Source organism: Castor canadensis, chromosome 14 (assembly GCF_047511655.1).
Source record: "Castor canadensis chromosome 14, mCasCan1.hap1v2, whole genome shotgun sequence".
Classification (NCBI taxonomy): domain Eukaryota; kingdom Metazoa; phylum Chordata; class Mammalia; order Rodentia; family Castoridae; genus Castor; species Castor canadensis.
This window is the reverse complement of record NC_133399.1, coordinates 62,911,421-62,933,509: the sequence shown is the minus strand read 5'-3', so window position 1 is coordinate 62,933,509 and position 22,089 is coordinate 62,911,421. Positions and strand designations below refer to the sequence as shown.

General features: G+C 40.2%; 1 protein-coding gene and 1 long non-coding RNA gene across 10 annotated transcripts in view; one reads left to right on the top strand and one right to left on the bottom strand.

The window, feature by feature from the left end:
- The window catches only part of Fut10 (fucosyltransferase 10), a 190,576-nt gene that overhangs the window by 145,370 nt on the left and 23,117 nt on the right, over positions 1 to 22,089 (bottom strand). The gene's annotated exons all lie outside the window — the stretch shown is intronic.
- Positions 10,383 to 15,290, top strand: LOC141416873 (uncharacterized). The gene is made up of 2 exons (XR_012441447.1): positions 10,383 to 12,650; positions 14,223 to 15,290. It is a non-coding gene; the product is annotated as an uncharacterized lncRNA (long non-coding RNA).

Sequence of the window (22,089 nt, the reverse complement as noted above, 5' to 3'; positions counted from 1 at the left end):
GCAGAAGCAGCAAACACTAGCCAATCCTTCACAAGGAGCCTGGAGCTGAGAAGTGTTGTCCTGGGTCTGAGTAGGTCCCTGGCATGAAGCCTGTCAAGCTAACACCTGGGAAATACCCTTTGTTCCTCTTGCATTGCTAACCATATCTCCACTCTGCCCATCTGAGGAGACCCGGGGTGCTAAGGCATTACGGTAATGAGTCCATGAATAAGAGAACGAAAAAGCACAAAAAAGAGAACTATTTTACTTCCTAGACTTGTAAGACCATGATATTTATTTTTTCATTTGCTTATTTACATATATTCGATTGTGAAAACAAAAATACGTCTGTGCTTCCCCAACATCCCCACACTGAAGCCTTAATATGATTGTATTAGAGGTGGGGCCCATTAGGAAGCAATTTGGTTTAGATGAGGTCATGAGGGGGTGGAGTCCCTATGATGGGATTTCTGTCCTTAGAAGAGTAAGAGACACCATAGCTCTCCTTCTTTCTACCATGTGAGAACACAGGACATGATGGCCATCTGTGAGCCATGAAGAGAATCCTTCCCAGACTTGGGATCTACAGGCCCCATGCTCTCAGGCTTCTCAGATTCCAGAACTGTGAGATATGAATGTTGTTTAAGCCACCCAGTCTATGGAAATAGACTGCTGCTATAGCAGCCCAAACTAAGACCCACCCCTATCTTGGAAAACTATGGAATGGTCCTCTTGTCCTCTTCTGCCATCATCTATCCTTCTCTAGTTACTCTAGCGAATGTCTTACTGCATCAAATAAGGTAGCGAGTGATTAAGTGAGCACAGTTCTAATGTGATAACGATGCTGCTGAAGGTGTTGGCAAACTTTGCCGTCACACCCCATCTACAAAAGCAGATTCTAATATAAATAACGAATGTGAATGTACCGTAAGTATACCTCATCCTCTAAAATAAGCTAAATAAGTGTGTCAGATATGGTTCTGTGGTACAGCACTTGCCTACCATGTGTAAGGCCCTGAGTTTAACCCCCATTACTGCAAAGATAAACTAGATAAGTAAATTAAAAGGGATTAAGTAGGAAAATGTTATAAAAATGAACTCAATTCCTATGAATTATCTGTATTAGTCAGATTTCTGTTACTATAACAGAAATTTCTGTTACTATACCTGAGATAACTTATAAGGAGGAAGATTTATTCTTGCTCAGTTTTAGAAGTTTTAGTCCATAATTAATGTTTTGCACCTGTGACAACATATCAAAAGGTGGGAGACTGCGATACAGCAAAATCACTCACCTCATGGCCAAAACATAAAAGAAAGAGAGAAAGGGACTGGGATCTCATTAACTCATTTGATGGTATACCCCCAATGACCTAAAGACCTCCCACAGGACCCCACTTGTCAAAGGTTCCACCACCTTCTAGTAGCACCATGTCAGAAACCAAACCTTCACCATGTGGGCCTTTGGGGGATACCTAACATCCAAACTATAGCAGTGTCTTTCCTTCACAGGAAATAAGAGCTCTACATTTATTGCCAAAATCTAACAATCTAATCTCTCATAATTTAGCTACACTCTTTCCTCTTTTATTCCCAGACACTACATTACCTTATTTCCTTCTCTACTTACTTTTTAATCCCCAAAACTCACAAAATCTAAACTCCCTAAACATGCAGGGTCAGTAAAGCCCACTGAGTGGACGTTCTTCAATCTCCCAGATAAACACAAATTCATCTTTCTCCCCATACCAAACACCACTAAAATGACCACACAGAGAGAAAAAAAAGATACAAATGCGCAAGAACACAGAACTGGAGAAATGAGTAAATCAGATGAGGGATGTAAATGTACTGTTTGAAAGCTGGGGCTAATGGACCCAAGGGAGGAAGGTGCTGGGGTAGGCAAGGCACAAGTGGGCAGGGGATGCTTGAAAAGTGCAGGACTGAGCAGTGACAGGGGCTGTGAAGGGCAGATGAAAAGACTGGGCTTAATGAAAAATCTAATTACAAAATAATCAAGTACCACGTTCCCTTCTTCTTACATGCAGCTTAGGACCAATGTACAGGAGGCAGGGTTATTCTCAATAGTTTTGAAATGAAAATCTCCAGACTTGGTGAACTGTCCAAAACTGACCATAGAGTGAGGCGAACATAGGAGGCACAAGGGGAAATGCAGGGTTTGAAGCCCCAGGACCTATTCCCGCCCCAGGTTCCAAGATGTTAGCAGATATAAATACTTCCCTTCAGAAACCAAGTCTCAGAGAAATGACCCACGTTACCTGCACTAATACTTAAAAGATCCTCCTAAGGACACAGCAGATTCAATCAGTTTCCCCCAAAACCCCCAAAGAAAATTAAACAAAGAAAGAAAATGTAGGAAAAAAAATTATAAAGTATTAAAATGCCTTTCATTGAAGATGTTACATTACATCCACAAAACAAAAACAGTAAAAATCAAATTAAAAGCAGTAGAAGAAAATCCTTAAGTATAATAAAAGAATAGGAAATAAAAACAGAAATCTCCCAGAAAACAGAACAAAATGACAATGTGGTAGAAAAGAGAAAAAATGTAAAATGTGGAGAAATTAATCCAGGAGCTCTGATATCTACTTAATACTAGTTTCAAAAGTAGAGATCAAGCCAGGTGTGGCAGTGCAAGACTGTAATCCCAGAACTCTAGAGGCTGAAGCAGAAGGATCATGATTTCCAGGACAACCTGGACTACACAGTGAGTGAGAGAAGGGAGGGAGGGGAAGGGAGGGGAGGAGAAGAGAAGATATGATCAAGAAAATACTGAGACATATTTTCAGAGCTGAGTAACACAGCCTCCAGAATGAAAGGCTTATTACTAAGTAAGTACCTGTTCCAAGAAAGAAAAAGGCTCATACCAAGCCATGCCCACATGAATTTTTAGGAAAATGGCTACTTAGAAAGGAATGAGAAGCAAAATACTACCAGACACAAAAAGTAGACCTGATATAAAGGTTAACCCAATTCCAGACACCAACATATGTGGTGTCTTCAGTTAGCATATGTGGTACCTTTCTTTCCAAGACATAATACAATATAGTCACTCACCCCAAATCCACAATCTAACATAACTTAACTAAACTGGCCTGGGTGACTTGCTAGACACGAAGTTCACTTACAAAAGGAATCAGAATGACATCAGACCTGTAGAGGACAATGGAACAAAGCGGCAGTATTACATTTGGAGAATGTAGAAATATGTGTCTGGGCAGATTCATTAAAAATAAACCAAATAATCACTTGTCTCAGGAAATTAAAGTGTTTATTATTTATAAATGTGAACATAAATTCTGGGGGAAAACACTACAGGATACAGAAGTGTAGCAAAGTGTATTTACTTATTTTTACTTATTTATTGAGTCAAGAGTCTTGCTACGTAGCCCAGGTTGGCCTTGAATTCAAAACCCTCCTATCTTGGCCTCCTATAATCATGGGATTACAGGATTATGCCATCATACCAGAAGAACTACTTTTTTATTTTAAAAAATATTATTTAATCTTTAAAACTAAATTTGGGCATGCGGCTCAAGTGGTAGAACACTTGCCTACAAGTGCTTTTGACTAAAATCAAGTGTAACACTCCTTTGATAAAATTAACAAAAATTTTATTCCTTTAAGATATTTTGTTATAGTGGTATACAACCTCAACATCTTTTTTCTTTCATGTAATGAGATGAAAAGAATTAAAGGATGTTATCTGGACATTTTGAAAAAGCACCCTTGGAAATGACAGAATTCAGTGGCCTGCTCCATTACTAGATTTCACTGTACATACTGCCCTCTAGTGTCACTTCATGGGAAAGCACCTTAAATTTTGTAAACTAAAATTAGCCTAAACCTTCAAGTGCCACTTTCTCTCTCCTTCTTGGACTCTCCATTGTCTCCATGTGGTCAGTCTCCTACTTTTAGGACCTAGAACTCAAGCTGAAACTATTAGCTTTATGTTCTCAAAAGGTTTTGATGAGGTTAATGGTTAAATAATAGGCAAATGTGTTCTGAGTTCCAAACAAATGTTGGGGAAAGAACCCTTTGTTTCTCCTCAGCACCTGGAGAAGAGATGCCTCCAAGAGTCATCAGAAGTCTAACTCATAAGAACAGTAAGTGAACCTAGTAACTCATAAGAACAGTAAGTGAACCTAGCAATGACTGCCTTCAGAACTTTTTTTTTTTTTTGCGGTGGTGGTGGTGGTTCTGGGGGTTGAACTCGGGGTCTCATGACTGCTAGGCAGTCCTTAAAAGCAACTGAGACCAATAGGAGAAGGGGACCAGGAACTAGAGAAAAGGTTAGATCAAGAAGAATTAACCTAGAAGGTAACACACACGCACAGGAAATTAAAGTGAGTCAACTCCCTATATAGCTATCCTTATCTCAACTAGCAAAAACCCTTGTTCCTTCCTATTATTGCTTATACTCTCTCTTCAACAAAATTAGAGATAAGGGCAAAATAGTTTCTGCCGGCTATCGAGGGGGTGGGGGGGAGAGGGAGGGGGTGGGGTGAGTTGTAAGGGAGGGGGTGGGGGCAGGGGGGGAGAAATGACCCAAGCATTGTATGCACATATGAATAATAAATAAATAATGTATTTTTTATTGATGTGGTGGGGGTACATTGTGTCATTACAAAATTCTTATAATATAGCAAATATATCATACCTGAATTCACCCCCTCCATCATTCTCCTTTATCACCCTTACCCCCATTCCTGGAATAGCTTCAACAGGTCTCATTTTTCCATTTACATTCATGTGTACACAGTATTTGCACCATATTCACCCTCCCACACCCTTTCTCCACCTCCTCCCCCTCCACAGAACCACCACCACCTGTCATCCCTTGAGCTTCAAAGCAAAGCTGTTGCAAGCAAGAAGAAACTGGCCTCTGCCCTTTCTGCAGAACCCATCTGCATCATTACAGCATCCAATGTATTAAGGCAGGATTCTCTCCCGGAAAAAGCCTCCTTGTGCCGAACAGGATGTCAGGCCACAAACTGTGAGCCCTTCGTAGCTGAGACCTCTCCAGCCACCTCTTCCTAACACAACCTAGAAGCTCCCCACTCTCACTCTATTTTTTCTTCTGCATAAGCTCTTCTTTTGCTTCTCAGTTCCCTCTGTGACATTTCTCCCTCCCCTCCTCTGTTCCTGATTAAACAGCCAAACTGGATTCACAGCTCTCTGCTGCCCCCTCTTGTCACCAAATGGAACAGGTCACTGTTGTTACCACAAATTTACTCGTTCTAGTTTTTAACAACACACAGCATTTATTGAGGGCCTTCTGTGTGTCAAGCACATGCTTAATATTAGAAATACAATAACAAGTCACGCACAGAGGCCCACAACTGTAATCCCAGCACTTGGGAAGCTGAGACAGGAGGATTGTGAGTTCAAGGTCAGTCAGAACTATACACTTAGACCCTGTCTCAAATTAGCAAAGAAAAATTACAGTATTAAGCAAATTTGAAAAATGACCCTGTCCTCACGGTGCTTACAATACAGTAGAAAAAGGTATACACTAACCAAACAATCATATAAGTAACCCCAGAACTCAGAGGTGTTACAGAATGCTATGAAAGCTGATTTGATCTAGTCACAGAGCTCAATAAAGGCTTCCTGGAGGTGGAGACACAGGCTGAGATTGAAGAATGAGTGGAATAAACAGAAAAAAGAGGGAAAAAGAACATTCCAGAGGCAGAAGCAAAAAAGCGTTGGTGGTATAGTGGTGCACATAGCTGCCTTCCAGAGGCAGAAGCAGCATATGTTATAAGGTCTATGGTAGGATTAAGCATGGTAATTACAAGGAATCAAAACCAAAACAAACACACACACACAAGTGTAGCCAAAGAAATGGGGAAGAGTAGAAAAGCAGCAGAAAGGGCTCAATGGCTACACGTGGGTGAGCTGGTGGCTTCCTTGTGGGTTCAGGTAAAAGGTTATGGCAATTTACAGTCAAGATGTTAAAGTAAAGGTTGAGAGAAGTGAAGAGATTTGAAAAAACATTTAGAAAACATTTTCAGTATTTAGGAAGTACTGTAGAGTGCTAGGGGTATAGCTCAATGGTTAGAGCACATGCCCCAGCATTTTTTTTTAATGGTACTGGGTTTGAACTCAGGGCTTTGCACTTGTGAGGCAGGCTCTCTATGGCTTGAGCCATACCTCCAGCACTTTTTCCTCTGGTTATTTGAGAGACAGGGTCTCACTTTTTGCCCAGGCCAGCCTGGACCTGATCCTCCTACATTTGAGCCTTCCCACCATCTCTGGGATATCAGATGGGCATCACCATACCCAGCTTTTTCTTTTTGCTGAGATAGGGGTCAACAGGACCTTTTGTCTGGGCTAGCCTGGAACCATGGTCATCCTGAACTCAGCCTCCTGCATAGCTTGGGGTGACAGATGTGCTCCATCGTGCTCAGCTATTAGTTGAGATAGGGTCTCATCAAGCATTTGCCTGGGCTGGCCTCATACCTGATCCTCCTGATCTCAGCCACCCAAGTAGTTAAGATTACAGATGTGCGCCACAAGTGCCCAGCTTGTCTAGCATTCTTGAGGTCCTAGGTTCTGTCTCCAGAACCAAAAGAAAAAGAAAAAAGAAATTCTGTAGAGTCAAAACAAAAAAAAATGTTATGATGGACTGGATACCCATAGAGGGTAAGGCAGGAGGAGGCTTAGTTTCCTGACTTGCATAATAGGTGGATACCAGAGCCTCTGAGTTTGAAGGTGGTTGGCTGTGTGATTCATAAAGTGTGGGAAGCACACAATGGGTTATTCAGTCCTGGGGCTCAGAAGTGTGGAGTGAAGGGGCACATGAGTGTGTAATCTACACATGGGCCGCTGGCAGGGGTCATATAGGAGACCTTAGGACAGGAGTCTCAACACTGAACAGTACTCTATCTTAGGACATTTTGTGCTGCTATAACAGAATACCACCAACTGGGTAATATATGAGGAAATTTATGTGGCTCACAGTTCTGGAAGCCAGAAAATCCAAGACAGAGGAGCCCATCTGGTGAGGACCTTCTTGCTTGGTCATCATGAGAGCATCATGGAATGGGTGAGAGAGCAGGCACAAGAGAGCTGAGCAGGAAAGACTCAACTCACCTAAATGACAAATCCACCCCCTCAAGTGACTAGCCCATTCCTGGGAGAAGGACATGCATCATCCATTCATGAGAATAAAATTCTCATGACTTAACTACCTCTTCTTAGGCCCCACCTCTCAACACTGTTGCCATGGGGACTAATTTTCTAACACATGAATTTTAAAGGACATGCTCAAACCACAGCAGACACCTGGGGGCACTTCTGGGAGCTTTCTAAGGTTCTCCAGAGTTAGGATGGTGGCACAGGTATCTAACAGTGACTTGGGATTGCTACTGCAATCCAGTGGAAGGGGTCCAGGGAGGCCAGGCATCTTGCAAAGCACAACACAATTCAGAGAAGAAATGCCCATATCCCACGTATCATGAGACTAAAAAGGCCTGTTTTTAATTATCTGAGTGTGGACTCTAACCTCATCTTACATATAAACATAAGGCTAGTACCCCCTGCTTAGATTCAATTTACACTGAATTATACAGAAATGTAAAGAATCACATAAGTTAAGGGAAAAGTAGAGTCTTGTTCAGTATTTACCCAGTTCAGAAAATCTCATCACTGCTCATGGGAACTGAGTGCCACCAGTGTTCCAAATGTTTGGTCACTTCATTATGCCTTCTACATACCCAAGCACATATATACAGAATTCTTATTAAATGTAATTTATTTCCCTTATATTACAAACAGGGCCTTATGTACATTTCTGATTGCAAATTGTTATAACAAGTGGGCATTTAGAAAACAGGTATTGTGGTTCATACCTGTAATCCCATCTAACAGAAATTGGAAGGATTGAATTTTGAAGCCAGCTCAGGAAAACAGTTAGTAAGACCCCATCTCAGTAAGTTGGGCATGCTGACACACACTTGAGGTTCCAGCTACATGGGAGGCCATAGGTAGGAGGATCACGGTCCCAGGCAGGCCCCCATCAAAAAGTGAGACCCTACCTGAAAAACAGCTTTAAAAAAAGCAAAAAATGGCAGTAGTGTGGCTCAAGTGGTAGAGCACCTGCCTAGCAAGTGCAAGGTCCTGAGTTCAAACTTCAGAACCATCACAAAAAAAAAAAAGGCAGGCACTCAGGCTGATGGGACTGTGAACCCCCAACCCAGGGAGAGAATTCAGAATATTCAATGACCAACCTGAGAAGGGAAGCCTTGCAAGGGCGGACAGAGGAGGAGACAAACCAGAAATGCTGGGTGGGAGAAGCAAAGAAAGGGTATTTCAGGAAAGAAGACATAGTTAGCAATGTCAAATATCACTAGTCAAACAGGACAAGAACTAGATTACCTAGCAGTATGGAGGAGTTGGCAATTGGGATGTCTCTAGAATGGGGAGGGGGCAAGAAGGCGGAGATGACTCTGATATGTTTCTTGGGAAATTTAGGTTATAAAGGAGGAATGACAGCTGTCAAGGAGAAGGTGAGTTTGAGGGGGTTTTTAAGGATAAGTTTTCTACATGTTTCCTAATATGGTCCTTGTTTCTTCAGTGGAAACTGATGGCCTGGCTCCCTCTGTTGGCAAGTGAGGGAAGGAAGAAGGTGGGGTCAGGGAAGGTACCTGGAAGTAGCACCCAGATTCATTCTGGTCCCCTCACAGTACAGGTCATTTTAGAGAGCCCATAAAATTCACGGTATGGTAGTTCATGAAATTACATTCAAGTCTGAGAGTTCTGAATTAATCCCTAACATTTAAGTTTCAAAGACTGCCCAACTCAGTCTGCTGTCCAAGACAAAAAAGATTATTTAAAAAATACTCCATACAGCATTTAAGATTAGTGAAATTTATGTGTTTTATACCTCAGTTTAAAAAGAAAATTTGATGCAGGCTTTCATTATGTAGCCCAGGCTGGCCTCAAACTCATGATCCTCCGGCCTCAGGCTTCTAAGTGCTGGGATTACAGAAGTGCACCACTGTGCCCAGCATTAAGTTTTTAAACACTCTCTGTAAGTATTCTCCAACTGTAGAAACAATACGTTCCTGTAGATCAATCCTTAAAGAGATTACAGATAAAGTCAAGTGTGGTGGATAGCCCAGTGTACCTGCGGAGCACTGGTTTACTGGCAGTGCTACAGATGCTGTCAGTGGATCTGGCTTACCTAGACGTTGCCTAAGGGACCAAACGTGACCCAAAGTGCCAAGGCAAACTGACCAATGAAAGACAGGAAGGAGACGGGGAGAAACTGGAAAGTTCTTCTTACTCCTTGTTTTCCATTCCAAGACACATTTTCATGTTTTCTAGTGAAATGGTACCACTTTGTGTTTTCTTTTCTTCCTTTCTGGCATCACCCTGTTCCCCTCACTCTTGCTCCCTGAACTGGATCTCTACAAAGCTCTAGCTAGCTCTAGGGAATCCTAAGACAAAGAGTGAGCTAAAGAGAACTCTGTTAGAAAACAAAAGAGGAAAAAATAAATAAAAGAGTATCTGCTTTTCAAAAGACTAGTGGGGAAACACCCTGAATTGTACAATTTAAATAATTTTTTTTAAAGTCTAAAACATACAGAAATGACTTTGGATGTTTTTCACTTGGATTTACTGACTAAATACCCATGGCTTCATCAGCAAATGCAGGAATCTGAGGCATGTGTGTCTACATGTTTAGATGCTAGAACATTTCTGGCAGTGACCGATATGACCACCTATCAGCTGCACCCTTAGATTTTCACCACATGCAACTGAAATACATAGTTGGATGTCAAATTTAGATGCCTATACTCAGGAAAGGACAATGTGCAGACTTCAATAACTTTAAGGATTAAATATTTATGTGCCTGTGGAAGCAAAGTATTTAGTGGTCAATAACTCACTGATTTTTTCACCTGTCAAGAAGGAAATGAATAACGAAATCTATGCATCAGTTGGAGACTAGGCATGGACCCTGAGCTGGGATATAGTGGAATTTGCACAGCCTCTCCATGGCAGGAGTTTGCATAATCTCTCTTACTCTCATTCTTCCCAGCACCTGGTGTCTTGACCTTCGTTCCCACATCTCCTTGAAGAAAACAACCTCTGTGTCCGCATACCAGTCCCCTGATGCAAAACTAGATAAAGTACCAGAACTGTCTGGAGACTCCCTGATGCCAGATTAATCAATACCTTAGATAAGGCGTCCTTCGTGCCGTGATGATTCCAGAACTGATGTGTTGTAATTAAGCTTCATTAGCTTTAGGAAAATTAGCTCACCAAACCTCATTCCTTTTACCTTAAATCAAAGAACTGCTGAAGCTTGACTTTTACCTGAGTGTTTTCCTTGTACTGACCTATAAAATAAACACTCTGGCTCAGGCAGGCGCTCACGTTTTCCACCAGAAACATATAGCCCTCCTGATCCCAGCTTTTCTGTTTTATGTCTGTATGTCTGTGTGTGTCTTATTTCTCATTCCCCCGCCGCTCTTAGTCAGGCTCGTGCAGCACACCCACGCAGGTCACAGGCAAGTGGCACCCATCCTTGGGGCCTGACTACAGGAGAACTCATTGGATAAGGCAAGGGAACGCTCTCCAAAGGACGCGTCCACAAGGAAAATGTGGTAAGGGGAGAGCGCAATTCTGAATAGAGTCGGGAGGAATAAATATGAGACAAACTGGATCTAAAGAAAGAGATCGCTATGTACGTATGTTTAAAACTAAAGGTAAATCTAAAGTCTTCGATGTCTAAGAGTGTACTCGAAATTAATTTAATTGTTTTGTCTCATTATGTAAATTTTGTGTACATTGATGTATTTGTTTTGTGTTTCCTTGTGAATTGTGTGTATGACTATTGTATGATTAACTTACTAGAGACAAAAAACTGATAGTCTTATTAAAAACTGAGACTGACCTAAAACACTTTCCTAAAATTGACTCTTGCCTCAGCTGTTAAAATGAGTCCTAAAAGAACAAAATGGGACACTTCTCAATCTGCTCCTAAAATTTTTTTTAAAAATAACCAATCAATGTACTGTGGCCACTTAGTTAATTTTTACATGTTCTTGAGCTCTTGAATCTATGCGTGCTTAAATTGACATTTATGGCATGCCTAATTTAAAACCTTTTTTTACATATGCATATATTTAAACATCTTTAGGAGGCTTTTTTTTATAAAATTATTGTAAAGAAATACAATAATTTCTGTTCTCTTCTCTCCTCCACCTCTTCTGCTGTTACTTTTAAGAGAAACCAGTTTTTTAAAGGCTATGTTAATCAGGTCTAACTAAATTACAGGCATTATTTTATGGACAGTAACCGTAATCTGTTTCATTTTGTCATAAGTGTAATTTACATTCAATTTTTTTATAATTAGATCTATTAACAAAAGGTGTCTTTAAAAATGAGGCTAAATGAAAAAACAATTTTATTTAAATTTAAAATTCTTATAAAAATTATTTTTAAAGTACAAGTTACAAAATGAACAAGTAGAAAAGATACAGATAGGTATTAAATGTATTTTTTGAGGAAAAGTTAAAAGAAAAAAGGAATGTTTTTGGATGAGAAAGGATTTTGTAAAGAAGGTTTTGTCCTAAAGATTGTTCCAAATATGGAGAGGAGGGATAAGGACAAGCCATCAGAGGGTTTAGAATGCTGTATGAAGGTCTGAGTAAGTTTTAAAAGTGTATAATAAATGTTTCGGCGTCTGATAAAGATAGAGTTGACTATAATCTAAGAGTTACCTAAAAGATTTTTTAGGGTCATGTCAAACTAAAACTAATGGGATCACAGGCATTGGCCCCCTAACTTAAAGAGATCTAAAGTTAACGATGCTGAACTTTTACAAGCTTGTGTGCACGTGTTCCTAATTGTAACAAGGAGCATTAGTGCTGCTGTTTTGATACTATCAGTCATAATTATTCTCCTCAAATTGCAATCTGCAATGGGAATAACTAAATATCCAAAAAGTCCGAAACTACTTTTCAGTATTTTAACCATGGCTATTCTAAGTCTTTTCATTCTCAGTTCTTCTTCAGAGCATTTGCAATTACCCAATACCTATTTTCAATTTAGTTTGGCCTTCTAAATATTTACTTTTGATGGCTTTTTTCAAAACCTTTAACTGTTGTCCGTTGACATTCTGCAGCATTTTTAAGTTGTCAGGATATCATCTATAGTCCAGACAGAACTAAAAATGGATGCCAGGTAAGCCCACTTCTAAACCTCTTTTGTTGCTTCAGCTTTAGAGCCTTTAAGACAAAAATTTCATCAGGCTTATATTGTTCATTACACAGATGATATTTTACTTAGCCACCCTGATTTAAATATTCTTCAAAATCTATTAGCTCATGTGCTCGAACAATTGCCAAAATGGGGCCTTATTGTAGCTCCAGATAAGGTACAAAAACAATCTCTCTTTTCATATTTGGGACAGCTTATTGAGGGACTGACTACCCACCCCCAAAAAATAGAAATCTGTAAAAATAATTTAAAAACTTTAAATGATTTTCAAAAATTATTAGGTGATATAAATTGGCTACGTCCTGCCTTAAAACTTACCACCCGTGAACTGTCTCCTCTCTTTAAGATCTTACAGGGAGACACTCAACCATCTTCTCCTAGATATCTCACACCGGAGGGTCGTATGGCCCTAGGTAAGGTTGAATAAGCTATTCATAATTCTCAGATAACTCACATTGATTATTTTCAACAATACAGCTTATTTTACCTACTACAAGTCTACCCACAGGAGTTCTCTGGCAGACTCAGGGAGTACTAGAGTGGCTACATTTACCTCACTCCCCTGCTAGAGTCATCACTCTTTACCATAATATGGTAGCAAAATTAATAGCCATGGGATGTTTTTGCACTGTACAACTACTAGTACTAGAACCATCCCTTATTATTATTCCATTTACCAAGGAACAACAGGCTTGGTTATGGGTACTGACACCATGTTGCAAAATGCATTAGCAAACTTTACAGGACAGTTTGGAGAACATTTGCCTCCCTCTAAACTTCTTAATTTTGCTTCTCAAGATGTTTTTATATTTCCTCACACTATCCGAAAGGATCCCATACCTCAGGCTCTTGTGATTTTTACTGATGCTTCAGGTTCTGGAAATGCTGCTTACTTTTCCTCTCAAGGACAAAAGGTTGTACAAACGGGTTTTTCCACTGTTCAGTGTGCTGAACTTCAGGTTGTTGTATTGGCTTGTCAGGACTTTGCTCATGTTCCTTTTAATTTGTACACAGATAGGGCCTATGTATACGGTGTGGTTAAAACTACTGAAACATCTTATACAGGACCTGCTAATGATGAACAACTTTTTCATGTCTTCCGTGAGTTAAGGGCTTTATTACAACAACACCAACATCCCTATTTTGTGGACCATCTCCAGTCCCATGCTGGCCTTCCTGGGCCGTTGACAGAGGGCAATTGCCAGGCCGATGCCTTGGTTTCTCCATTAATTTTATAGGTGGATACCTCATCACCAGTAAACCAGGGCATACAAAGTTATTCTCAGTTCCACCAAAACTCCAGAGCTCTTCGTAAACATTTTCACACCACCCAAGAACAAGCTCGTCAGATTGTTAAGTCATGTTCAAAATGTGCTCCTCATTTGCCTGTGCCCGGTGAGGGAGTTAACCCTCGTGGTCTTCGTCCTCTAGCATATGGCAGGTGGATATTACTCACATTCCATCTTTCGGATGACAGCGTTATGTCCATGTTGTCATTGATACTTATTCTGGTTTTGTTTTTGCCTCTCCAAGATCAGGGGAAGCAACACGCCATGTCATAGATCACTGTTTAGCCGCCTTTGCTGTGGTGGTCAAGCCGCTCCATATTAAAACTGATAATGGCCCAGGCTATACATCTACTGCCTTCAAGGCTTTTGTTCCTCCTACAAAATTCTTCATACCACAGGCATACCCTACAATCTACAAGGCCAAGCTATAGTGGAACGAGCTCACCAAACTTTAAAAGTTCAATTACAAAGACAAGAAGGGGGAGACAGCTAGCTCCCCTGCCACTCAAATTAACAAAGCTCTTTTTACTTTAAAATTTTTAAATTGCTCTGAATCTTGCTTTACTCCAGCTGGAAAACATTGCAATAAACAACATTTGCCACAGGTATTGTGGAACGATGTAATGACTGGGGCCTGGCAAGGCCTTAGCCCGGTCTTGTTATGGAGCCGAGGCCATGCTTGTGTTTTTCCTGAAGGTGCAGAAAGCCCATTTTGGGTACTCTCACGGTTCGTGAAGACCCATGGAACCCATCAGCCATCAGATGCAGAAGCTCCACCTGATGGAGGAGGAGAGGAGCCCAAGCCTGCCGAAAACCAAACCTACAGAGATCCTGTCACTGAAAGCAATAAGGAACCACCCTTACCAGTCCTACAAGAGGCAACATCATCACCTTGACAAACGCAGTAAAACAACCAGGGGATCTACTGCCCCAACTTGGGGTCAAATAAAATGCTTGGTGGATATGGCCAAGAATGCCATTAAGGGGTGGGGACAGGAAGAAACTCCTGCTGTTCTTCTGCTAGCTGTGACTGCCATCATTATTCAACAGGTGAATGCTGCAGAGGCCCAGAACTCAGTACACTGGGCTTTTGTGCCTCATCCACCTGTGCTTCATGCAGTTACCTGGAAAAGTCCTTTTATATCAGTTTTTACTAATGACTCTGAGCTGGTAGGAGGTCACTCCAGTGGACACCTGGTTCCTACTTTCACTAATTATAATTTTACAGGACAAGCTGTTGCTTTACCTATAGATTTGGGAAATTTGCCTTATTGTCTCCCTCTCAGGCCTATTTGGAAAAATGCTGTGTTATGGAATGATACTCAGTTTCTTGATTAGAAGCTAGAGTTTTTCAGCTTTAATGTTAGCCATATAATGCTACACACTGGCCTCACATTCCCCGCTGTCATGACAAATGCAATCCCTGGCACCCCCCATAAGGGAGCCTCATGGGAACAATGTATATTTGCTTCTCCAATGGCTAATAATATTACAGGATATAAGCTTGTGTATTGGTCTCATAAGGAACTTCTGAAACTAATATTATGGGGTATTGGACCACCCCTCTGGTGGGACCGGACAGAGGAACCATTCAATCAGATATATGGAAGCCGGAGCTGCTACTGCTATTATCAATCTAAGTAGCCATTCATGCAGCTCCGTTATTAAAGGCTCGCAAGCTTGTGTTCAACATCCCTTTGCTTTATTGGCTGGATCAATTGACATCTCTAAAAATAGAACTATTTTTGATATCTCTTGTTCTAATTGTAATTTAACTTCATGTGTGGACAATTACATAAATGGCAGCCTACTTATAGTAAAACAAAGCCCCTATATCTTGGTACCCACAAATTTCATGGGACCATGGTATCATGGAGGACTACATGTTATCAAAGAAATAAAATCATTATTAGTAAGAGAAAAAATATTTTAGGGCTCTTAATAGGAGGCATTGGGTCAGCCAGCACTGCTACTGCTGCAGTAGCCCTCTCCCAAAACATTCAAAATGCTCATTACGTCAATACCTTAACACAAAACGTCAGTTATGCCTTTCAACAACAAGTTGCTGTAGATGAAAAAATTGATATCCGTTTAAATTCTCTAGAAGCTGCTCTGCTGGCTATGGGATGAAGTTCAAATGCTGAAATTCCGTCAAGATTTACTGTGCCATGCAGGCTTCCAACATAGTTGTGTCACCGCAGCACCTACAATGCCATAGACTTCCATGGAAACTCGTTAAAGCACATGCCATGGGAGCCTGGGAAAATAACAATGATTACCTTAACCTACAAGCCTTAAGACATCAAATTTTAGCTATGCAGTGAGCACATGATCAGCTGGCTGCTCCTGCAGATACAGCAAAACCAGTATTAGATGAATTACAAGGATTAACCCTTTAAATATTCTGAAATATTCCTTTTGGTATTTCATTGGCATTGTATTATTAATGATTTGTTGTTTGCTTACTTTCATTCAGAACTCAAAAGATCAAAAGGCAACTCCTCGGATTAAACATAGAATGTGCATCTATTTAAGAAATAGAGTAGGGGGAGATGTTGGAGACTAGGCATGGACCCTGAGCTGGGATATAGTGGAATTTGCACAGCCTCTCCATGGCAGGAGTTTGCACAGTCTCTTCTCTCATTTTTCCCAGCACCTCGTGTCTTGACCTTTGTTCCCACATCTCCTTGAAGAAAACCACTTCTGTGTCTGCATACCAGCCCCCTGAAACAAAACTAGATAAAGTACCAGAACTGTTTGGAGACTCCCTGATGCCAGATTAATCAATACCTTAGATAAGGTGTCCTGTGTGCCTTGATGATTCCAGAACTGATGTGTTGTAATTAGCTTCATTAGCCTTAGGAAAATTAGCCCACCAAACCACATTCCTTTTACCTTAAATCAAGGAATTGCTGAAGCTTGACTTTTACCTGAGTGTTTTCCTTGTACTGACCTATAAAATAAACACTCTGGCTCAGGCAGGCACTCAAGTTTCCCATCAAGAACCTGCAGCCCTCCCGATCCCAGTTTTCTGTTTTATGTCTGTTTGTCTGTGTGTGTCTTATTTCTCATTCCCCCGCCACTCTTAGTCAGGTTCACACAGCACACCCACACAGATCGTGGGCATACAGATAGATAGATAGATATAGATATTTAGGTATATAAGTATAATATGTATATGTATATAGTCAAAGTTCTTCCATGTGATGAAGCCCTAGATGACCACTCTTCTACTCAAATCTCACCCCCACATTCTCTCCCTCATCTCCCCTTAGTCTTCACAGGACTGGGCCTTAGGTCTGATCCCCAGTAATGGGGGTAGAATGAGCTACCTGATAGCATCCTATTTACATATTTCATAAGCTCCATGAGGCATGGCCTGTTTTGTTTAGTAAGACCAGCCCATGATACCAAGCCACACACAAAATAAGTATTTCTTAGCTGCCATGTGTGTAAATGAATAAACAATAGGCTCCGACATAGCAAGGGATCCATCCTGAGACAACCTCAAGTTCTCCCAAATCATAATTATTATTGTATATTATCTCCTTGAAAAATGGAGTTAATATAGACTATTTCACCTACATCTAAGCCACCAAGTTAGTCCGATTTTCCACTCTTTTGATCTATTTAAATGGCTATCTTCTGTCTAATCACCACAGTTTAAGGTACCTGACCTTTGTCTTCATTTCTATTATCAGCTGACGTCCATCAGAGGGGTTGATTTCTTTCCCTAATGAGCAAAGTTTTTAACATTTCAAGGGAGTTCTAGGATATGGAACAGGTACAGGTATATAAGATAAGTCCATTGAGAGATGGACGCTGGCTGATCATGCCCAGCAAGCAGTGACTCTCCCTGGCACTCCTAAAGGCCAGGAGACTGCTGTCTGTGCTCTAGAAAAATCTAGATGTGAATGTAAACCTGTGAAAGCAAACTCCCACTGCCCTTTCTCTTTGGTCTACTTTGTTTTTACTAAGAGCGAGGAGAAATGCAGCAACTAAAGCCGCACTTGTACTCTGTGTGTCTGAGATAAGATTGTCTGCACTGTACTGAAGAATGGAGCTGCCTCCTTGTCTCGAAGATTTGTGGGTATCACAGAATCTGCCTAGGACTAGATCAGTGCCAGCATTTCCATCAACCCAAATTGCTGAAATTGCATTCCTAAGCTCTGTCCACCACTTACTTCCTCATGCCAGTCAGGAGGGAAGTGCCTGATTCTTGGCACTTGTCCCCTCTTCACTTCTTTTCAGAGTTAACATGAGAAATACATTAAGATTTTCAGTCACTTCTGCTGTTTCTCCCATTCTTCTGTTCTCATATGTCATACAGGAACAGAGAGGGCTTAAAAAGGAAGGAGAGGCTAAGTCAGAAACAAGACTAAGAGAATTCCTAGTCCTAATTGAACAACCCTTAAAAGCAAACATTATGAGGCTTACTAAAGCCTTTGTCCTTATATAAAACTAAAGCTAGCAAGACTCCATTAAATTATTGTTTTAGTGGAAAGGTTAAAAATCAAGCAATATTAAAAGGTAATCTTTTCCAGGAAGGAAATGAATATCTTAGCTGTAAGATAGATTAACTTATTTAAAACTAACATTTTTGCTAAAAGGTACCTTATGAAGCAAAAAAAAAAAAGCCTAGAAATTACTTAATTTATTCATAATTTTTGTTACTGCTTTTGTGCTTAACTCTCTCCTGAGACAAAATACCTTTGTTAATTAAGTATTTATTATATCAAATCAGTAACTATGCAGAGCTTTAAAAGTAAAATGCTGTACTTTCATTGGGTGGTGACAGGGGACAGCAGTGTGCTGCTCCATCCCCACTCCCATTCCTACACAACAGAGGTCATCACTCCAGCTCCTCCAGGTGTTTCTTCTGTATTTGCACTTTAACAATATCTGAATGACAAGTTTTTTTCTTGTTTTCTCAGTGTTAGCTAATATCCACTATCTTGGTGTTATGGAAGATGTACATTTACCTGTCTTCTACCACTCCACACACTTGTCTTCTGCCCTCATCCATTTTTTATTAAGTCTATGTCTAGTGTTTTCATTATTACAAGTATAAATACTGTTCACTGCTGAATCAAACCATTTTGTTATGGTTTTTACATTGTCTTTCTTTAAAATGTTTTGTTTTCAAATCCCTGGCTAACTCTTTGCACACCTTCCAAAATCTCTGCAACAAGCTTCTCCAGCCCCTCTCTCACATGGACAAACTGTCAAACCTCTGGCAGATCATGAGACCACAGTAGCAGAGGTTCTCAAGGAATAAGCCAGGGCTGGGCCCCTGAGAATTAAATTTTTTGCTTGCTGGTTGTTAACCTATGATCTTAAGATGAGCTAGGTTTTGGGGACCACTGGTTTGTAGTAAAATTAGGATTCTCATAAACTCTCAAGTTTTAGAAATTTAAATGGTAAAGAAGCTTGGCTTGGTTCTTTTTTCATTCTAGTATCATTTGCAAAAACATTGTAGAGATGGAAACTAATTAGATACAAGTTGGAAGAATGACCTACACTTTATAATACATGAACAATCTACAAGACTCAGCATAGGTTCTATTATAAAGACCAAAGTCAAGGCCAGTGTTTTGATTTTTTTTTTTTTTACTCTCCTACCAAGTACTCAGACAGCTGGGTGACTACTGTGTTTATACCTGCTTCCTACTGGACATAAAATGATACCCTCTGTTTTCATGACAGTCTTTTCTTCATGTTATTAACCTTAGCTACCACATCTTATGTAGCTAAAATGATAATCAATCATATCCAACTTTATAATAAAGGTTGTAACACCAAAGTCCCCAAAGTGGCCAGGCTGACTTCCTATAGTACCCTGCTAAGCATATGACATCCACGCTGTGGATCCAGACCTTTAAGCAACCTGAGTATATTTTCTTCCTCCTTTCCCAAGATTTTAGGAGAGTCAATTCTTATTTTCCTGACTCTTGTCAGACAAATCATGAATAAGCGTAAGTTCAGAGTTAAAAATAGTGAAATGATGAAATAACTGTTCACTAGAGTGATAGGAGCTTTTTGTTTGTTCTTTGTTTTGTGCTTTCTTCTGAAAGGGTATAATCCCAAAGCAACAAAGAGAGATGTGACCGCTATGAAAAGCACAGACTCAAGAAGGATGAAACTAACACCCACAGTGGGGGAATCCAATGAGTGACCTCATCTACCTGGGAACCCCCAAAATGCTCAAGAATTTCATGACATCAAGGTACATCCACAAGTAGAGTGACAATGGAGCTAAGTCAGCTGAAGTGAAAATTAAAAACCCAAATCTTTTTTAAAATTCCAGGCAGGTGAGCAATGGCCCCTTCCTTTCCCTACCTGACATGAGTCCTAGAGGTTTTCATTCTTAGGAGACAAAAGAAAGGGTCTTTTGTTTGCAGGTACCAGGCAGACTTATCATACCGAAAAAAGAAGACTTAAGTAGTCATTTATAGGCTAGCTATTGAGAAGCCTGGCTGGCTTTCCCCCACTCAAATTCCAGAAGGTTGGCATCCAATGTTACCCTCTGGGTTGAAAAGTAAAAGGAAGCAGGGTGCCGTGCCGGGCGGCTCACACCTGTAATCCTAGCTACTCAGGAGGCAGAAATCAGGAGAATCTCAGTTTGAAGCCAGCCTGTGTAAATAGTTCATGAGACCCTATCTCAAAATACCCTTCACAGAAAAAGGCTGGTGAAGTGACTCAAGGTGTAGGACCTGAGTTCAAACCCCAGTACTGCAAAAAAAAAGTAAAAGGATCTTCACTGGGGAATCTAACCAACCCAAAAGAAAAATCCTCAAAATACTGACATAATATAATAATAATACAATAATGAGCTCCACATAGCTGAGCTGTGATTTGTAATTATGTGAATTAAAATCATGTAAACCCTGAATAATAACCTAACTAAAATCCTCATCTTCCTTCTTGGGAAGTTGACAGGTAATACCTGAAATTAAAAAATTACAAAATTATAAAGAATGATAATATAAGCATGTTACTTAGAAAACAGAGAACTAAACAGCTGAAAATGACTGTTTCTATACAAATGATTTGTTTCTATAAAAATGGGGGCAGATTCTTCTGTTTCCTGGAAATAAAACTTATGCCCAAATGTATACTTGGCTATGTATATGAATAAATGTGATAAAATGTAATTTAAACAAAACATGGTTTTAGTTATAGGGTCTGATAAACTCCTGGAAGAAGAATGCCAGAGATGACCTGGGATAAATAATATAACATCTCAAACTCAGCAAAGATAAGAATTACACATATTCCCATTTCCTCCTCAACCCATGTAAGCATCACATTTGTGTAATTCATTCAATCATTTGTTCAACAATGTTGGCTAAAGTCTCCTATAGGCCAGGCACTATTGTAATAGTGAGGATACAGTGAACCCAAGTCCATGTTCTTCCCAAGACTGGTAAACTAGCCACCAACAACTTCCGGGGTGACATGAAACAAAAAATAAAATAGGGTTAAGAACTTACACCATCAGAAAGCAGTAAAGAGAACACTACTCTAGAAAGAAGGTGAGGAAAGGAGGCCTCTGTGAGAAACTATATTTCTGCCCTCAGAAAAGACCTAGAGCAAAGGAATAATGAGAAATGGGAGATGCCAGCCCAGGCAAAAGCACAAGACCCTATCTGAAAAACAAACCAAAGCAAGAGTTGAGGGCATAGCTCAAGAGGGACAGAAAAATACAGAAGGACACATTAGGGTTAAAAACTGAGGAAACTGGACTGGCAGAATGTCATCTGGATGATCAGAAAGGAGCTCACTGATGGTTTCAGTTTTAGTTGTGATGTTTTATTTCTCAAGCTATGTGGTAGGTACATAAGTGTTTACTATGTTATCTCTGTATTTGTATATAACTGAAACACATCTTAGGGTTTTTATTAAAAATGGGAAATTAATCCAGGCTATCAGGTATGACAGCACAAACCTGTAATCCCACCACTCAGGAGGCAGAGAGGACAAGTTCAAGGCCCACCTGAGCTACACAGGGAGACCCTGTCTCAAAAAACAAACAAAAATTGGAAAACTAAACTCAACACTTAATTTTGCTTCACCCCAAAGTATAGCACAAAGAGAGAACCATAATCTCTTATCCGAGCTTTTAGGACCCTGTTTCAAAATTCAGAATTTTGGGGTTTTAAAAGGGTGTTACAATGTGATCCCACATACTATATATATATATATATATATATATATATATATATTTGATTTGAAATCAAATGATGTTCAAAACAAGCACTTGGTGCTACTCTGGCTGCTGTTCTCTCATGACAAATAAGCTGCCAACCTGGCCTGGCCCAGAGCCCCCATTCCTGAAGCCTATGCAGACGGGCTGCATGGCTCAAGCCCCAGAGCCCCAGCAAGCACAAACCCAGGTACTGACAAAATAAATGACAAATAAAAGGGAAAAAAAGGAGTAAAAGTGGGAAGCAAGTGGATTAGCCGGCCTTTGGACCACTTAGCCAGGATCTGGATTTTTAAGTACAGGACCACCAAAAAACATAAATAAGTATGAACAAAACTATTACATAAAATTACCTTC